A 17693-nucleotide genomic window follows, 5' to 3' on the forward strand; every position below is an offset into this window, starting at 1 on the left:
GTGGTGGTGGTGGCTGCACACACTTCACTCGATTATCTTCAACACACACACCCCCGATCTGTGAGTGATTCACAAAGGAGGACCACAATACATGCATTCCACACTTTAAAACCAGCCAAAATGACACACACATTCATGAGAAATGTTGACTAACTGCGCAACAACAAAAAAGACATTCCAATGCCAAGAACAACCTGGCACCAATTAAGCTCTAGCTTTAGAAAGCACTGCCAATTCAAACCCAACAGGCAAACACAGTACGTGCTACATTCAGTATTGTGTAATGGCATTGAGTTTCTTTCCAGCATGTTCAAATAATATACAAMAGTGTATGTAGGCTCTACGCGCTTATCTTCAGGGTGCTGCTATAACGAATGCGTAGACCGATTAGTTTTGGGTTTCATAATTAATGCTGCCTGTTGAAGGTCAACCRCATTCCATTCCTGTGAAGATGAAATGACTGAAAGGTCTGGGGCAGTCAGCTACACAGAGAGACAAAGAGAACGTTGACTTGGCCAACAGGCACACCCTTTCCCAAACTCTGCCTGGGCTTATTTTAACAATCCAATAAAAAAACAGTAATTTACCTTTTTTCTTATTGTCCTAGTTCATAATTCCCCATTACTCAATTACTGTCAGCTTCCTTTACAGCGAAGGATAGAGTCTACAGGGAAATGGAGGGGGATACCAATTCCTACAAAAGCAACTTTCTGTTCACCAAAATTGGCGCTCTCATTATACTGTTCATGGGAGAAAAGCGAAGGTGCTCAAACSAAAGGTTTTTGARGCATGAAACCTGATTAATAAGCTGTGATACAGATGCCTCCATGACAATTTCATCTGTAATGAAGACCATGTGGTTAGCAGCTCCAGTGTCGACCCTGAGGCCCAGCTACAGTGAATACGGCTGATTTTGCATGAAAAGCCCAGTTAATAACATTAGGGGGAAATCTTAACAATCGTTCAGTGCAGGAACAAGTTCAGCAATACATGGGCCTGAGAGTAAATCAATCTTAAATTGATTAGCTGTTCCCAGTGAAAGACTCAGATGAGGTTGTTTCCCCCTAYCTTGTTCTGAAGTCACCTGCAAGCCCACTGAYGGCCGAGCTCCAGGCTTATTCTATGAGCCTTGACAATCCATAACACACACACAGTCAGCTGTCTATACAGTTATGAATGTGAATGTGACTTTCCCCATAGTCAGTGTAACCCTGAACTTAGCGGCCACCACTCCCCATCATCATTAATGCTTAAGATGGCTAACAAGCCCACTGTCAASAGCTTCCAGGCTAATCGACATGTCAATCAATGGCGGGTGTGAGGCGGGCTTTTAGCGGGTCCCTGGGGTGGCTGCTTAGAGCACGCTCAGTTTAACACAGCAGCGCACTGAGGGTGTAAACAGAGAGGGATATAGACTGCTGGATTGACTAGCTGATCAATGCCATTGATCACTCACCTCCAGCTCTTTGTGAAGGCTGACTGTTCTCCCCTCCACCGCCCGGTCCTCCGCCTCCAGCGCCTGGATCAGAACCTCATTCTGCTAACTCTGGTCCCGCACAAACGACTGCAGCATGCCCACCTTGCTCTAGAGGGAGACAGAGAAGAGGGGCACAGCAGACATGACCTTTGTTAGGTGTTTATTGGAATATCAACACTGAAATGGATTGCTGCTACCCACCACTGTTATGGAGGGAGGACTGAGTGAACAGTTGGGATTAAAACAAATCCATTCAGAAAAACACAGCACATTGTCAAACACCACTTTGTATGAATACAGCAAAAAAAGCAGTGATGGTCAGAGAAAGTTTGAAAGTGGTAGGCATCAGGTAGGTAATCAGGTAGGTAAGTCAGGTAGGTATTTGAGGGAGACAGAAACAACTCTTCTCGCTTGCTGTTGTGTCCTTTGCTGTCCCACCCCATCCCCTCTCTGACAGCCAGCCCCTCTGATCATCAAGCAGGACATGCAGGGGGTGTTCGGGCAAAACCTGTCACATGACATCCAACCCCCCCCCCCCCCCCCCCCCCCCCCCACCCCCCCCCCCCCCTAGACAAAACAGGGGAGAGGGGGGGGGGGCTCCAGAAAACCCCCCCCCCAACCACCCCCCCCCCCCCCCCCCCCCCCCCATATTAGAGCTCTGCTAACACCAGGGGTACTATTAGTCATACGCCACCTCTGATCTAGCATGGCATCTTCACAGCCCAGACACATGGATGCTCTGACACTAATTCCTATGCAGGAACATGCCGACTATCTGCAGAACAGCCCAGACAGTTTGGACCCAGATGATAATTTAGTGCGGGATGGACACATAGGAATTATTATGGCTCTGTCGGCCGTCAGGTAGAAATGGAGATAAATGCTCCATCAGACTGAAGGGTATTTGCTTTTCAAAGCCTCTTTTAAAGGAGTGGAGATGGAGGTGAAGTGGAAGTGACAAGTGCCCCGCCTCACTTAAACAGAACACAAACAGGTGKGTTTGATGCTGCCCTGATGCAAAGCCCAGCCCACCAGCTCAATCAGCCCGTGGTGATGGGCACTGGCAGCACACACCCTATGAACTGGGGGCCGTACATGGAAAGGTCCTCCCCCTTCAAACACTRGGCTAATTCTCTAGCCCCAAAGACGCATGTGGGAGTCCTTACTGTGACTAATAGATGAGAGGAGCAGCATTAGGTTCCTTGAGAGTACCAACATGGGTCCTGCCAACATCAAAGGTTMCCCTTTCTGTTAAGTAATTCTGCCCTCAGTTTGAAAGAATGAGCAGGTGAGAGGGAAAAAAGAATGGAGAGGGGGAGCGAGTTAGGAAACGTCTGGCAGGGGGGAGAAGGGAGAGAGTGTGAGGAAAGGTAGGGCAGGAGGGATGAGAAAGAGGGGGAGAAAATAAGAGAGAGAGAGAGAGAGAAAGTGGGAAAGAGAGAGAACACAGAATACTATCTTTTAGGTGTATAATCCTGCCTCCCAGCTGTGAGCAATTTTATAAAACAAATATCCTGGCCATGAGGAAGATAATGCAAACTTCATAATGACATAAATAATAATCCAATAACACCAATACCCAGCCACCCAGCTGCATCCAGGACAGCGGCTGGCTATCTCGGCCACCACACAGCCTCACCACATTCAAATTCATATTGGATTTTTATTCTTTCACCTTTCTCAAAGCATCCATTTCAGACGGCATGAAAAAGTAATATTCCAGCAATAAAGCTTGATTTACACCCCTTCCATGTTCCCCCTCTTCCTTTTTTTTTTGATCATTTAGCCAGGATCGTATAACTGTATATCAGACACAAATGAAATCAGCTCCCTTGCACATTAAGGCCATGTCTTGCTGCAGCTAACATCCCCTGCAACCCAGCCGCCCAGCTCCACAGCAAGCCAAGGGCAGAGTCCCATTCATTTTCAGGCCCATTTCCTCCTATGATTAGGCGATCAATCAATCCCAGCCTTCAATCTCATCAGGCAGACGGGATTATCTGCCCATCTCCCCTCTCTCCCTCTCTCCACTCAGTCAAACACTCACTCCCTCCCTCCCTCACACACGGCAGCACATTAACATCAGATCAAGTATCACCCAACGCACGCCGTCTGCCACATCAGCCCACCACAAACAGACAGATCTTCATCGCACCCTTCTCTCAACATCTCCTCTGTCTCCTAAGGAGTGAGCACACACACACGCACACACACAGTTCATTTTTAGAAGCATCAAGCATTAGGATCCCTGTGGATTGACAGAGAGTGCGGCCTTTGCTAAAGCAGTCTTCAAGGCTTTCACTTACACACTCCCTTTCCAAGCCCCCATATTCCTTGAGAAGATATTGAATGGATGGCATCGCTCAACACCACTGTATCATAACTGCACTTGTGAGATATAGTAATAAATCATTTATTTTCTTAAATGTGGAAGAAGTCACATCACACAATGTCCAGTAAAGCCAAAGACCTCACATAGCTCCTCTCTGTTATTCACTGCAGATGGAACACCGTAGGTAACAGATTAGGATTAGCTGTGAGGTTTGGAGTGTTAGAATACATTGATCAAGCCTGGGCTTGTCCTTCTATTGGTCAAAGAGTAACCTCATATCGCCAACATGCTTGTGTACCCACAATGCACTGGGGAGCAGCTCGACTCTTCAGTCTCTGTCAGGTTAAGAGATGTTACTCGATAAAAGCATGGTAACTGAGGTCTTTGTGGTAGGAAAGGGGTTCGAGGGGATCTTTTTTACAATGTGGACCGCTGTTTACACTCCCTAAATGGTGGCTAAAACAGTCACTTGTAAACAGCAGAATGCCATTAAACTGGGTCTACTCAGGGCTGTTGGGGCTTCTCAACACGGCCAGATAAATGGCCCACTGGGACCAGGGACTGGGAGGTGATATGGGGTCCAAGAGACACCTCCACACACATACTGGTACTGAGGCAGAGAGCAGGGGACAGTCTACAACCCATCAATAACGGTCCTTACAGGCCATGGGTCTACTCTAGGCTTCCAGAGCATTTGGAAAGAAGTCAAGGGCTGTGAATATTTCCACATTTTAGAAATGTTACAGCCTTATTCTAAAATGGATTAAACTGTTTTTTCCCCTCATCAATCAACACACAATACCCCATAATGACAAAGCAAAAACAGGTTTTAGATTATATATATACATTTATGGAAATATCACATTTACATAAGTACTCAGACCCTTTACTCAGTACTTTGCTGAAGCACCTTTAGCAGCGATTACACCCTTGAGTCTTCTTGGGTATGACGATACAAGCTTGGCACACCTGTATTTGGGGATTTTCTCCCATTCTTCTCTGCAGATCCTCTCAAGCTATGTCAGGTTGGATGGGGAGTGTCGCTGCACAGCTTTTTTCAGGTCTCTCCAGAGATGTTCGATCGGGTTCAGATCCGGGCTCTGGCTGGGCCACACAAGGACATTCAGAGACTTCTCCCGAAGCCACTCCTGCGTTGTCTTGGCTGTGTACGTAGGGTCGTTAGAAAGGTGAACCTTCGCCCCAGTCTGAGGTCCTGAGCGCTTTGGAGCAGGTTTTCAAGGATCTCTCTGTACTTTGCTCCATTCATCTTTCCCTCGATCCTGACTAGTCTCCCAGTCCCTGCCACTGAAAAACATCCCCACAGCATGATGCTGCCACCACCATGCTTCACCGTAGGGATGATGCCAGGTTTCCTCCAGACGTAACGCTTGGCATTCAGGCCAAAGAGTTCAATATTGGTTTCATCAGACCAGAGAATCTTGTTTCTCATGGTCTGCAAGTCCTTTAGGTGCCTTTTGGCAAACTCCAAGAAGGCTGTCATGTGCCTTTTACTGAGGAGTGGCTTCTGTCTGGCCACTCTACCATAAAGTCCTGATTGGTGGAGTGCTGCAGAGATGGTTGTCCTTCTGGGCAGCCAGGTCTAGGAAGTCTTGGTGGTTCTAAACTTCTTCAATTTAAGAATGATGGAGACCACTGTGTTCTTGGGGACCTTCAATGCTCAATATATTTTTTGGTACCCTTCCCCAGATCTGTGCCTCGACACTGTCTCTGAGCTCTACGAACAATTCCTTTGACCTAATGCCTTAGTTTTTGCTCTGACATGCACTGTCAACTGTGGGACCTTGTATAGACAGGTGTGTGCCTTTCCAAATCATGTCCAATCAATTGAATTTATCTCAGGTGGATTCGAATCAAGTTGTAGAAACATCTCAAGGATGATCAATGGAAACAGGATGCACCTGAGCTCAATTTCGAGACTCAAAGCAAAGGGTCTGAATACTTACGTAAATACATTTTTGTGTTTTTTATTTTTAATAAATGTGCAAAAATGTCTAAAAACATGCTTTCACTTTGTCATTATTGGGCATTGTGTGTAGATTGATGAGGGGGGAAAAAATATTAAATACATTTTTGAATAAGGCTGTAATGTAACAAAATGTGGAAAAAGTCATGGGGTCTGAATACTTTTCAAATGCACTGTATGTACTACAGAATAAGTGAAACATTGTTGAACTTACAGAACTGGAGAGAGCTCATTTTGAAAATACCTAAATGAGTTTGACATACCCCTCTGATGGTAATTATCAAGTAAACTAGATAGTGTATGCTATGTAATTTAATTAAACTCTTAGCTCACTGCTTTCAAAACAACACTATTATAGGATAGGCAATAGAGATGTTGATATACTGTACTAGTCCTTCTTTGAACCCTTGACAAGAGAGTTCTAAAAGGCTTGTTTTGTGTTTCCAGAGCCGAGGCTGTCAGAGGCCGTGTGAATCAAACAGGATTTCCCCAAACCGAGGATAAATGCAGTTAAAATGAGAGGCTGTGTTGTTTCCAAACTCTGCCATTGCTTTGCCATGGAGAGGATACTTCTGAGAGAAGGAGCTTTCCTCTGGTGAGTAGAGTCAAAGAGACAGGCTTGGCTCACTAAAACTTTCATCAGCCGTCATCAAGCCCAGTCCTCAAGGTGTGCAGCCACCCCCCCACCCACACAGCCAACCCCATCCCATAGCCACTGACATGACATGCACAGAGGGAGAGAGAGAGCAGCGGAATTGGCTCATCCTCATCACTTTCATCATTCTTTAGTGGAGATGAATATGAAAAATAGCACATCTTTAAATGTTGAGGAGAAGAAAAATGAATTAGTAATAGACTTACAAGGACTAAGAGCATGCACAGGTAGGGAAATTACTTTTTACGTCATAACAAATATGTTATTCCACTTTTACTGATGAGCATCGACTAAAAGGTACATTTTCCCGAGATCTAAAGATATTCAATAAAGGCCACTTAATGGGATAGTTAAAAAATAACCCAAAAAGCTTTTTGATGTAAAGACAGTAATTCTCTTAACAACATTGATCAACCTGTCATGCTTTCATTATGGCACTATACCTTTTAGCAGCCATGCGCTAGGCTAATAGCATTATAAGTCTCTAAAACACCAAGTTTCCTCCCTGCCCTTGTCAGGCCCAGTCTGTTGTCCCTCCTCAGACTTCACATGCAGGGCCAGCAGTTACAGTTGCCATAAAAGGCCTGTCACTAAGTGTCTGCATCATGATGTAGGTCTAACCATTTTCTAGTTTATCCTCACACATATGCATCACATTGCAAGATCAGTTCATTAGTTGAAATAACACACTTGCCCCAGCACATCCAAGGAGCGTCACCGCCATTACCAGTTTACCTGCAGAGCCTCCTCCCGGCTGTCATCCGATTGGTCAATGCGTCGAAGGCGCTCGTGGTAAAGGGTCCGGAATTCCACAAGGAGTTTCTGAATCTCAGCTGGCCGCTGAGTCTCACTGGAGTAGCCATGATCCCCTAAGCCAGACCGGTAATCTATCAACACAAATAAACACATATTACCATCAACACAACTGATGCATGGACACCATGTCTCACAATGACAAACTAAACTAAAACTGAAAATTGTGACATTGCCTACAGTACTATGTAGAGAGAGACGCCGTAAAAAAACAGTGATGGGTTTCAGTGCAGGCATCAGTGTCTGAGCTGGCCACTGATGCTCGTCAGCTACTCTCATAGGAACTGTGACTGTCCAGAAGTGCAGCAGCCCACACAATAAATGGCTTTAATAACATACCTGAATCCTCAGGTGCGTAAAGCCCTTGTTTTTCACTYCATCATTTTTAATTATGTGCTGAAAAAACCTACCCAGAGCCCCTTGCTTCAGACCACAATGCCTTGTTATATTCTCTCTAACAGCAGTAATTAATCTAGGGAGCATAGCAGCATAGTCTCTCTTTGAGGAGCGGCCTATAAAACACATTTCACTCCGACAACTAATAMRTTATAACAATGGCAGATAAAGAGAAACTGTGCACCAAAGGAGCAGGTGAGATTTGRGGMAAAGAACAAATGAAAATGCCCAAAACTCAGAGGTTTAAAACAACTCTATTTGTGGGTATGTGTGAGTGAGCTGCATCAAAATCTTCTGAAATCATGGAAAGGAAAATAAGTAATGAAAAAAGAAATGAGAAGAAATCATATCTTGCTGCAGAGTAGCCTTGACCTGGAGGATGATCTTGATAGAGGTGGTGCTGTCCATTTAATTCATATTGATGTTTACACAACACCACCCCCAATCTTYCTTATCTCACTTCTGACCAAGTCATATTCTGGATTAGATTGAACCAACTCCAGGTCGAGATGGAGAGAGAAAGCAAGGAGCAAGGAGGAGAGCAAGAGAGTGAGAAAGAGATAAAACATCCCTTTAACGGGAGGTTTAGCCACAAGTTTGTATAAAATGTTTAGTTCATTAACAAATCAGGCTAATGCATTTAAATTACATTTAGAACTAGCTAACTTCACAAACTGCAAACAGCACGCACCTATCTGAGGCACAAACTTCATTTCAAATCTTTGTGGCAGTGTTTTGCATCACGAGCCTCAGCTAGATCTCCTGAATGAGATGGATAGATAGTAGCAGCAACCCAGCTAGCTACTTTGACAAACAGTGACAAAAGTGTTTTCCAGGATATGGCTATAAACCCACAGGCAGTATCAACTTCATGAAAGACTACGAGGTCGCCAAACGTTGACAGCCAAATAAGTAACGTTAGCTTATAGCTATATAATTATTTGGCTAATAGCCAGCTAACGTCAACATAGTTGTGTTGTCTTCATAATAATGTAACGTTAGCTAGCTAACGTTACCTGTTGCACTCCAGCTGCTTATCATTTCATTCGGTTTCGGATATGCCAAGTGGCTATATGAGACGCCTTGCACAGATTTAATCAACCTCATGTCGTTCAGCAAGTGAAAGTCTCCCTTCTACTTTGCATTATAAATGCAGTGGTAAACTTATTATGTTCCGTTTTTATCCGCTGTCACCACATTCTGACGTTACCCGCCTGGAAGCCCCCATCTCCCGCTTCTGCACCTGCACATCCTGTCAGTTCCACTTCCAACATAGATACTAGCCAATCGGGCAATGATTTTGCGTAGCGCGTTGTCTTTAGAACCAATCACAGTGTAAACATTGCCACGAGGAGGCGTGAACCAATTTTGTTTTGGGAGTGAAAGTCCCAGATTTCCATGGAAACTTGCACAGCTAACTAGCGGTTGGGTTATGACGAGCGTGCATTACTGTCGGTTGGACTGTCCCCTTTGTTGTCCTTTGTCGTTTGGGACTGGCAGATGCAAATGTCGTTTGAGTGTGACAACCTTTTTAGGTATTGATGAATTAAAGTAGAACTATTTGTTTTAGTGACTGTCACACATGTATAATGCTAAATGCAATATTAAAAGCAACAAAAAACGAAATGATTATCTATTCCAGATTTCTCTATAGGCTACCACTGTACCTGTACTACTGTACAGATCAGAAAATGGAGTGTCCAGATTGTGTGTTATTATAATTGTTTTACTTGCACCTTATTCCAGGTATGGTCAGTGATATCACACTTTGCTTTTTATGTCTGGCCCTTACAACTGAAAATAGCCCATGTGGTCTGATGTTCTCATAACATTCTGCCTGCACAGTGGTTTCATCTCCTTGGAACCTCTTTCCCTTGCAAATATAGGACACTTTATTGAAATTGAATTTCGAAAGGTCCTTTGTTTCATGAAGAATAGAAAGTAATGGGCAGAATATATTGATAGTTATATGCTGCTCCTCTCTGCTCAGAAAGCTTGGAATGTGTTCATGTTGAGAGTCATAAGGCAAAGCGTGCTGAAAGCCGCATGATTGCTATATTACTAGATTATTGACTTGAAAATTGCCTTCCCTCTATTCCTGTTTATTATGAGCATATTTGTTTCCTGCCTTAAACTCCATGGCCTTAAACGGCTATCAGGGTGCATGATGAATAAGAGATACTGAAACTGATTGCTAACAATATTATTTCTTATAATGTGCTGTGAACTGCAGAGCTTCTGAGCCTCATAAAYATTTATAAGACCCTGYGTCACAACGGGAACTGGACAAATTGTTAAAATCTGCTTGCCCWGRGGAAACTGTTTAATTCACAAAGACAATATTGCATGCCTGTGAGATCTCTGTTTTGCTAATGCAGTGCAACACAAACCAATAAAAAGCTGCTTGCAAATCACATTCATCCATAACCTTTCCTGATAATCTCAAAGGAAATTNCGCCTTGCACAGATTTAATCAACCTCATGTCGTTCAGCAAGTGAAAGTCTCCCTTCTACTTTGCATTATAAATGCAGTGGTAAACTTATTATGTTCCGTTTTATCCGCTGTCATCACGTTCTAACGTTACCCGCCTGGAAGCCCCCATCTCCCGCTTCTGCACCTGCACATCCTGTCAGTTCAAGTTCCAACAGTGAAACTAGCCAATCAGGCAATGATTTTGCGTAGCGCTTTTTCTTTAGAACCAATCACAGTGTACACATTGCCACGAAGAGGCGTGAACCAGTGTTTGTTTTGGGAGTGAAAGTCCCAGATTTCCATGGAAACTTGCACAACTAACTAGCCGTTTGGTTGTGACTAGCGAGCATTACTGTCCCTTGGACTCTCCTCTTTGTTGTCCTTTTGTCGTTTGGGACTAGCAGATGCAAATATCATTTGAGTGTGACAACCTTTGTAGGCAGTGATGAATTAAAGTAAAACTATTTGTTTTAGTGACAGTCACACATGTATAATGCAAAATGCAATATTAAAAGCAATAAAAAACTAAATGACTGTCTCTTCCAGATTTCTCTATAGGCTGCTACTGTACCTGTACTACTGTACAGATCAGAAAGTGGAAGGTCCAGATTGTGTGTTATTATAATTGTTTAACTTGCACCTTATTCCAGGTATGGTCACTTTGCCTGTTTCTGTCTGGCCCTTACAATTGAAAATAGCCCATGTGGTCTGATGTTCTCATAACATTCTCCCTGCACAGTGGTTTCATCTCCTTGGAACCTTTTTTTCCTTGCAAATATAGGACACTTTATTGAAATTGAATTTCCAAAGGTCCTTTGTTTTATGAAGAATAGAAAGTAATGGGTAGAATATATTGATAGTTATAAGCTGCTCCTCTCTGCTCAGAAAGCTTGGAATGTGTTCATGTTGAGAATCATAAGGCAAAGCGTGCTGAAAGCCACATGATTGCTATATTACTCGATTATTGACTTGAAAATTGCCTTCCCTCTATTCCTGTTTATTATGAGCATATTTGTTTCCTGCCTTAAACTCCATGGCCTAAAACGGCTATCAGGGTGCATGATGAATAAGAGATACTGAAACTGATTGCTAACAATATTATTTCTTATAATGTGCTGTGAACTGCAGAGCTTCTGAGCCTCATAAATATTTATAAGACCCTGTGTCACAACGGGAACTGGACAAATTGTTAAAATCTGCTTGCCCTGGGGAAACTGTTTAATTCACAAAGACAATATTGCATGCCTGTGAGATCTCTGTTTTGCTAATGCAGTGCAACACAAACCAATAAAAAGCTGCTTGCAAATCACATTCATCCATAACCTTTCCTGATAATCTCAAAGGAAATTGTACATACACCTTGTTGATCTCCCTATTCTGTGCATATCATGACACTATCCATTGTATTTATCAATTTCCAGTTCTTATTAATTTTCTGCATATGCAGTAAATGTTCTGGTTGGATAAATAGTCAGTGTATGAAGGTTAGATTGATTATCACCAGTCCAAGAGAGACAGGCTTTAATCACTTCACAGTAGACTATTGAATGCTGTGAAACATAATCACCTGCAGAGTTTAGTGGATTGTGTAACAACAAGTTCCGATTAGGCTGATGCCTCGGAGGCTGGAATTTGTGCAAATTTGTGAGATTCAATAAAAGCCTTTCCTTATTTTTCATGTTTTGAAATAATCACCTTTGACATTGCAACATCTTGTCAATATTCTTGAGTAGGAATCTAGTGGAAGCACTGCATGCAAATAGGTCTATGTGTTGACAGCTTTAGTTAAAAGTGTCTTCTGTTTTTAGGTTGACGTACTGTACTGTTGTTTACCTTGTGTTGTTGCCTTGTGCCATCTCTGTTCTTGGTGATAATAGCATCATGTCTCTCATTTTGGATATCACCAGGGTTTGAATGGGAATTCAGAGGTGGAGGAGCCATATTTGGCTTATGCCAAGATTAGGGTGATGCTGCACTCTTAGAAAAAAGGTGCTATCTAGAACCTAAAAGGGTTATTTGGCGGTCCCCATAGGAGAAACCTTTGAAGAACCCTTGATGGTTCCATGTAGAACCATTTTCTTTCCAAATATAACCGGGTTCGATCCCAGGCTGTGTCGTGACCAGGAGACCCATGAGGCGGTGCACAATTGGCCCAGCGTCATCCGGATTAGGGCAGGGTTTGGCTGGCCGGGATTTCCTTTTCCCATCGTGCTCTAGCGACTCCTTGTGGTGGGCCGGGCGCCTGCAAGGTGACTTCAGTTGCCAGCTGGACGGTGTTTCCTCTGACACATTGATGCGGCTGGCTTCCGGGTTAAGCGAGCAGTGTGTCAAGAAGCAGTGCGGCTTGGCAGGGTCGTGTTTTGGAGGACGCAAGGCTCTCGACCTTCACCTCTCCCGAGTCCGTAGGGGAGTTGCAGCAATGAGACAAGACTGTAACTACCAATTGGGGAGGAAAAGGAAAAAGGAGGAAAAGTTTTAAAAAAGAACACACTATTTTGCAAAGGTCTCCAGTAGCCTCAACAGCACTCTGTAGGGTAGGACCATGATGTAGCCGGAGGACAGATAGTTTCCGTCCTCCTCTGTGTACATTGACTACAATGCAAAACCTAGGAGGCTCATGGTTCTCACCCTTTCCATAGACTTACACATTAATTATGACAACTTCCGGAGGACGTCCTCCAGCCTATCAGAGCTCTTGCAGCATGAACTGAAATGTTGTCCACCAAATTAAAGGATCGGAGAATTAATCTAGTACTAAAAGCATAAGCTACAGCTAGCTAGGACTGCAATGTATGAAATGTAGTGAGTAGTTGACTCAAAGAGAGCGAAAGACAATAGAACAAATTAATTTCTTCCCAAATGAAGGAGAAGCAAAAGAGGAATAGAGAGAGATTTCCTCATTTTTTTCACTTTCAGTTTCACTTACTTTGCTAGCAAATGCAGCTAGCTAGTTTAGCCCACTGAAACATCCTGCTCAAACAGAGGGATGCTGCTATGACTTTCCCACACAACACTTTCCCACACAACAACTCTTCCAAGTCAAGGTAAGCTTTTGGTATTACTAATTTAATGCCACCGGGGCCCACCGGTGTAACTGCTTACTGACTGTACACTGTAACATAACTGCATGATTGTAGCAGGTTTACTAACGCGTTAGTTCTATTAGCTATGCTGATTATGACGTTACTTTAGCTAATATGGTGACAATGATGTAGGCTGTGTGTAGCGGTTTGGCTTGGAAAGGTTTTTTCGCCTGGTCACATACAGTGTTGTGCATTGAAGTCCACAAGCTAAGGGAAGAGGTGAGAGGAGGAGAGCGCATAGATGCAAGAAGGAATACAACGTGGCTGCTATAATGTGAACTGTGCTTACTCGTGATCAGGGGTGTATTCATTCTGCCGATTCTTTTGAAAAACGTTTCTTAAACGTAAGCAAACAGAACAAAACGGGGATAAACATACATTAATTTGTCCAATCAAAACTCTTGTTTGCAACTGTTGGACTAATGATTACATCCTATATCAGCTAGATGCAGGCAAGAGTGTGCAAGACAATATTGAAAGTCACTGTCTGTCACCTGAAATGTGTTGCTCCACCTGTGTGCACCTGCGTTGTAAACTTTAATTCATATGCTTGGTTGTAGGAACCTCATGATGGGTTTAGGGAAAATTTGAGTATCATGTAGTCGCCCAATGCCTCGCAAAGAAGGGCACCTATTGGCAGACACAGAAAATCTCTTTGAGCATGGTGAAGACTTTGGATGGTGTATCAATACACCCAATTACTACAAAGATAGATGTTCTTTCTAACTCAGTTGCCGGAGGGGAAGGAAACCGCTCAGGGATTTAGCCATGAGGCCAATGGTGACTTGAAAACAGTTACAAAGTTTAATGGCTGTGATAGGAGAAAACTGAGGATGGATCAACAATATTGTAGATACTCCACAATACTAACCTAATTGACAGAGCAAAAAGAAGGAAGCCTGTACAGAATAAAAAATATTCAAAAACATGCATCCTTTTTGCAACAAGGCACTAAAGTAAAACATTCCAACAATGTGGCAAAGCATATATATTTTTGTCCGGAATACAAAGTGTTATGTTTGGGGCAAATCCAATACAACACATTACTGAGTACCACTCTGCATATTTTCAAGCATAGTGGTGGCTGCATCATGTAATGGGTACACTTGTAATCTTTATGGACTGGGGACTTTTTCAGGATAAAAAGACACGGAATGGAGCTAAGAACAGGCAAAATCCTAGAGGAAAACCTGATTCAGTCTGCTTTCCACCAGACACTGGGAGATTAATTCCAAATGTACACTGGAGGACAAATGTACACTGGAGTTGCTTACCAAGACGAACAAATGTAAAGGCCAAATGTACACTGGAGTTGCTTACCAAGACGACATTGAATGTTCCTGAGTGGCCAAGTTACAGTTTTGACTTAAATCGGCTTGAAAATCTATGGCAGGACTTAAAAATGTCTGTCTAGCAATGATCAACTACCAAATTGACAGAGCTTGAAGAATTTTTAAAAGAATAATGTGCAAATATTGTACAATTCAGGTCTGCAAAGTTCTTAGAGACTTAACCAGAGACTCACAGCTGTAATCACTGCCGAAGGTGATTCTAACATGTATTGACTCAGGGATGTGAATACTTTTGTAAATTAGAAATTTCTGTGTTTCATTTTCAATAAATTTGCCAACATTTCAACCCTAACCCTAGCATCAACCCTGACCCTAGCTTTATGTCAACCCAAACCCTAACCTTGGTTTATCATACTTTTTATCATACTTTTCTCTTTGGACCTGTAAGTGCTGGAGCCTAGCTCTCTCTTTGACCCAAGTTGCAGGAGCATGGCTCCAGCTAGCTCCTGCACAATTTAAAAACTGAATATCACTCCAAGATAAATGAGACCTTGGCAAATGACGAATGCTGTGATTTCCATTTCTTCTGAGTTCCCTGTTGTCGATTAGGGCTGAAAGCTAAAATGATGTAATCAGTTATATCTGAAAATGAAGTAAAAAGGAATGCGGTTCTAAGGGTCAGTGGGATTTTTCTGGGCAATGGATGTGGCCACGAAGGCCCAGTGACTCACAAGCCAACCACGACTTGGCTACATCTTTGTTACAAACTGAGATTATTACAAAGATGTCCCTTGGCAACTCATTATACCATCAGCTCAGGCCATTTTCTCCCCCAGTCTTTAATTAAATTTGAATTATTGCAAAAATAAAGAAGAATCAACAGCTACATGGCTGCCAGCTAGTCTTGTATTGCGCCAGAAGGCAGGTGCCTTATCTTTTTAATTTGTCTGTTTTTTTCTGTCCATCTCTACAGCTCATTTTTATGCTCAGTATCATTTGCCATGTCTCTCCACACTTTCCTCTTGTCCGAAGCCCATATCACCCGTTCTTTGCTTGTTTCTTTGGATGTGGGGGTGATGGAATCTAGTAGGAGCACACACAAACCTCTCAATACATCGGTCATATGTCTCTAATCAAGCAGTCTCTTAATTTCAGACTGTCAAACGAGAAACAGGACAAATAAGTCCTTTTGAAGAGGCATCCTTACAACACAAAAGAACCAAGCCTTCACTGCTAACTGGTGACAGTTTTGCACTATTGTATACAGAACATTWCTCAAGATAGTTGATTATAGTGGTGCTTTGAATGTAATCTATTCTTGTCTTGTAAAACATCTCATTCCACATTGTGGAAAGAAAATAAYGCATTTGACTCATTAAGATGWAARAATTGACAAYGTATTTAATTGAGAAATAAATAATTGTTACAACTTGTCATCACACTGATARGAAAAGCAKCCAGACAAAGRTTTGAATGTTCCAAAGCAAAACAAGATGTTGTCAATAAGACRTCTCTCTCTTTACCTTCCTGAGCTTCAGCAGTGTGGAAACACTGGCTGTCAGGCTTTGTTCCACAACGGACCCTTTGTGAATGGCTCTTTACTCTAATAAAAGACAGTAATTGCTGCAATGGTTGAAAATGTTGAAAACCATGTAATGTCAAGGCTGCATTTGAATGGTTGCTGATTAATTTCTCCTTTTGTGTGTCAAGCTCATTATGAAAGATGGAGATTGAAGGAGGGAAAGAAGTACACAGTCCTCTCTCTCTGTCTCTCTCTCTCTCTCTCTCTCTCTCTCTCTCTCTCTCTCTCTCTCTCTCTCTCTCTCTCTCTCTCTCTCGCTCTCTCGCTCTCGCTCAAGGATGTTGGGTGCACATGCTTTCCAATGTGGTACACAATAACCAATAACACAATGTCCTAGAAAAAGGAAAGAGGATGGAAAATTAAAGATTTCAATTTACTTCAATAGAAATAGACAACCATATAATACCTTTCTGTTTTATTTCCCGTATCATTTCATTTCAACCTGAGTTTCAGTGATATAAGTTTTAGAGAGTCAAGCTAAGAGATGGGGAGCTCCACACATGACAAGTTGCCATCTCTACACAATACCTAGTGGCATAGATACGTTGAATAATCAGACATTTTAATAGTGAATTAATATGATTTATATACAGCAGTTTGTTCAATAGTAGTAATGTAGGCTACAATAATGTCAGGATAGAACATGTGAGAGAATTACTGTAAAATGTGCGTTGGTCAAAAGCTACGCAGACAATTTACAGAATGTGTGTGTATATTCCAGCGGTTCTAAAGGAATACTATAGGCCTACACAACACATATTTTTGTACAAAGAAACCCCATTTCAAAATCGATATGCTTATTGTAGGAGTGATCTTGACCGCATAGCCAGTGTGAAAGCCAAGCTTATGAGCTCACTGGGGGGCAGACCTTTCCCTAGCCCATACTATAAAACCATCCCAGTGACACCCAGGAGTGCAGAAACACTATTCATTACACTGATGAACAGGAACCTGTGATTTATTCATTAAATCTACATCTGGAGCAAAGATAGCTGGGGTTCACCTCAGACAAAACAGCAATATAGTGACACATAGCATATGAAACACACTGAATATAAGAAAAGCATGCATATTGTATCAGGGCAACCATTTTTTATTCTTACCATCATTAGTGATTTCTTTATTACTCCGTATCCTGACCTATTCATGATATTATGTGTGTTTCATCTCTACTATGTTAGTAAAGCATGAATAACCTGCTCAGGTTGCATAAAACCCAGCTAAAATTAGAATGTTGGTGTACTGCACTACTCGCTGCAGAAAAGGAGATGCAATCGTCAAGGTCAAGGAATGAATTGAAATGTTAGAACTACAAATGAATGGAGAAGTTGCGGTCTTACCAGCCAGGGGCCCTCTCCCTGAGCAGGGCCCTGTGCTGCAGTCAGAATAGGAAGCAGAGAGCAGAGACAAGGCTGTGTGTGTGGGAGAGTGAATTATCAATCTGCTTTACATTTGAAGGTAATTCAAATTCTTAATTTCTTTTGAACAGGCCCCGCAGAAAGACGTGGGACATGGTGGGGTGACAGGTTAATTGAGGAATAATACCCTTCAGAATGATGGATTTTGGTGACTTGAGATGWCAGAATCCATTATAGGAAATTCAAAT

The 17693-nt window shown here is 42.6% G+C and overlaps 1 long non-coding RNA gene across 1 annotated transcript; it reads right to left on the reverse strand.

The window, feature by feature from the left end:
• Nucleotides 1-1462: 1462 nt before the first annotated feature.
• On the reverse strand, nt 1463-8903 carry LOC139026022 (uncharacterized). Its single transcript, XR_011477731.1, has 3 exons — nt 8674-8903; nt 7184-7335; nt 1463-1585 (listed from the first exon to the last, which is right to left on the reverse strand). It is a non-coding gene; the product is annotated as an uncharacterized lncRNA (long non-coding RNA).
• Nucleotides 8904-17693: the final 8790 nt, after the last annotated feature.

The sequence above is a fragment of the Salvelinus sp. IW2-2015 genome, unplaced genomic scaffold, assembly GCF_002910315.2.
Source record: "Salvelinus sp. IW2-2015 unplaced genomic scaffold, ASM291031v2 Un_scaffold3753, whole genome shotgun sequence".
NCBI lineage: Eukaryota > Metazoa > Chordata > Actinopteri > Salmoniformes > Salmonidae > Salvelinus > Salvelinus sp. IW2-2015.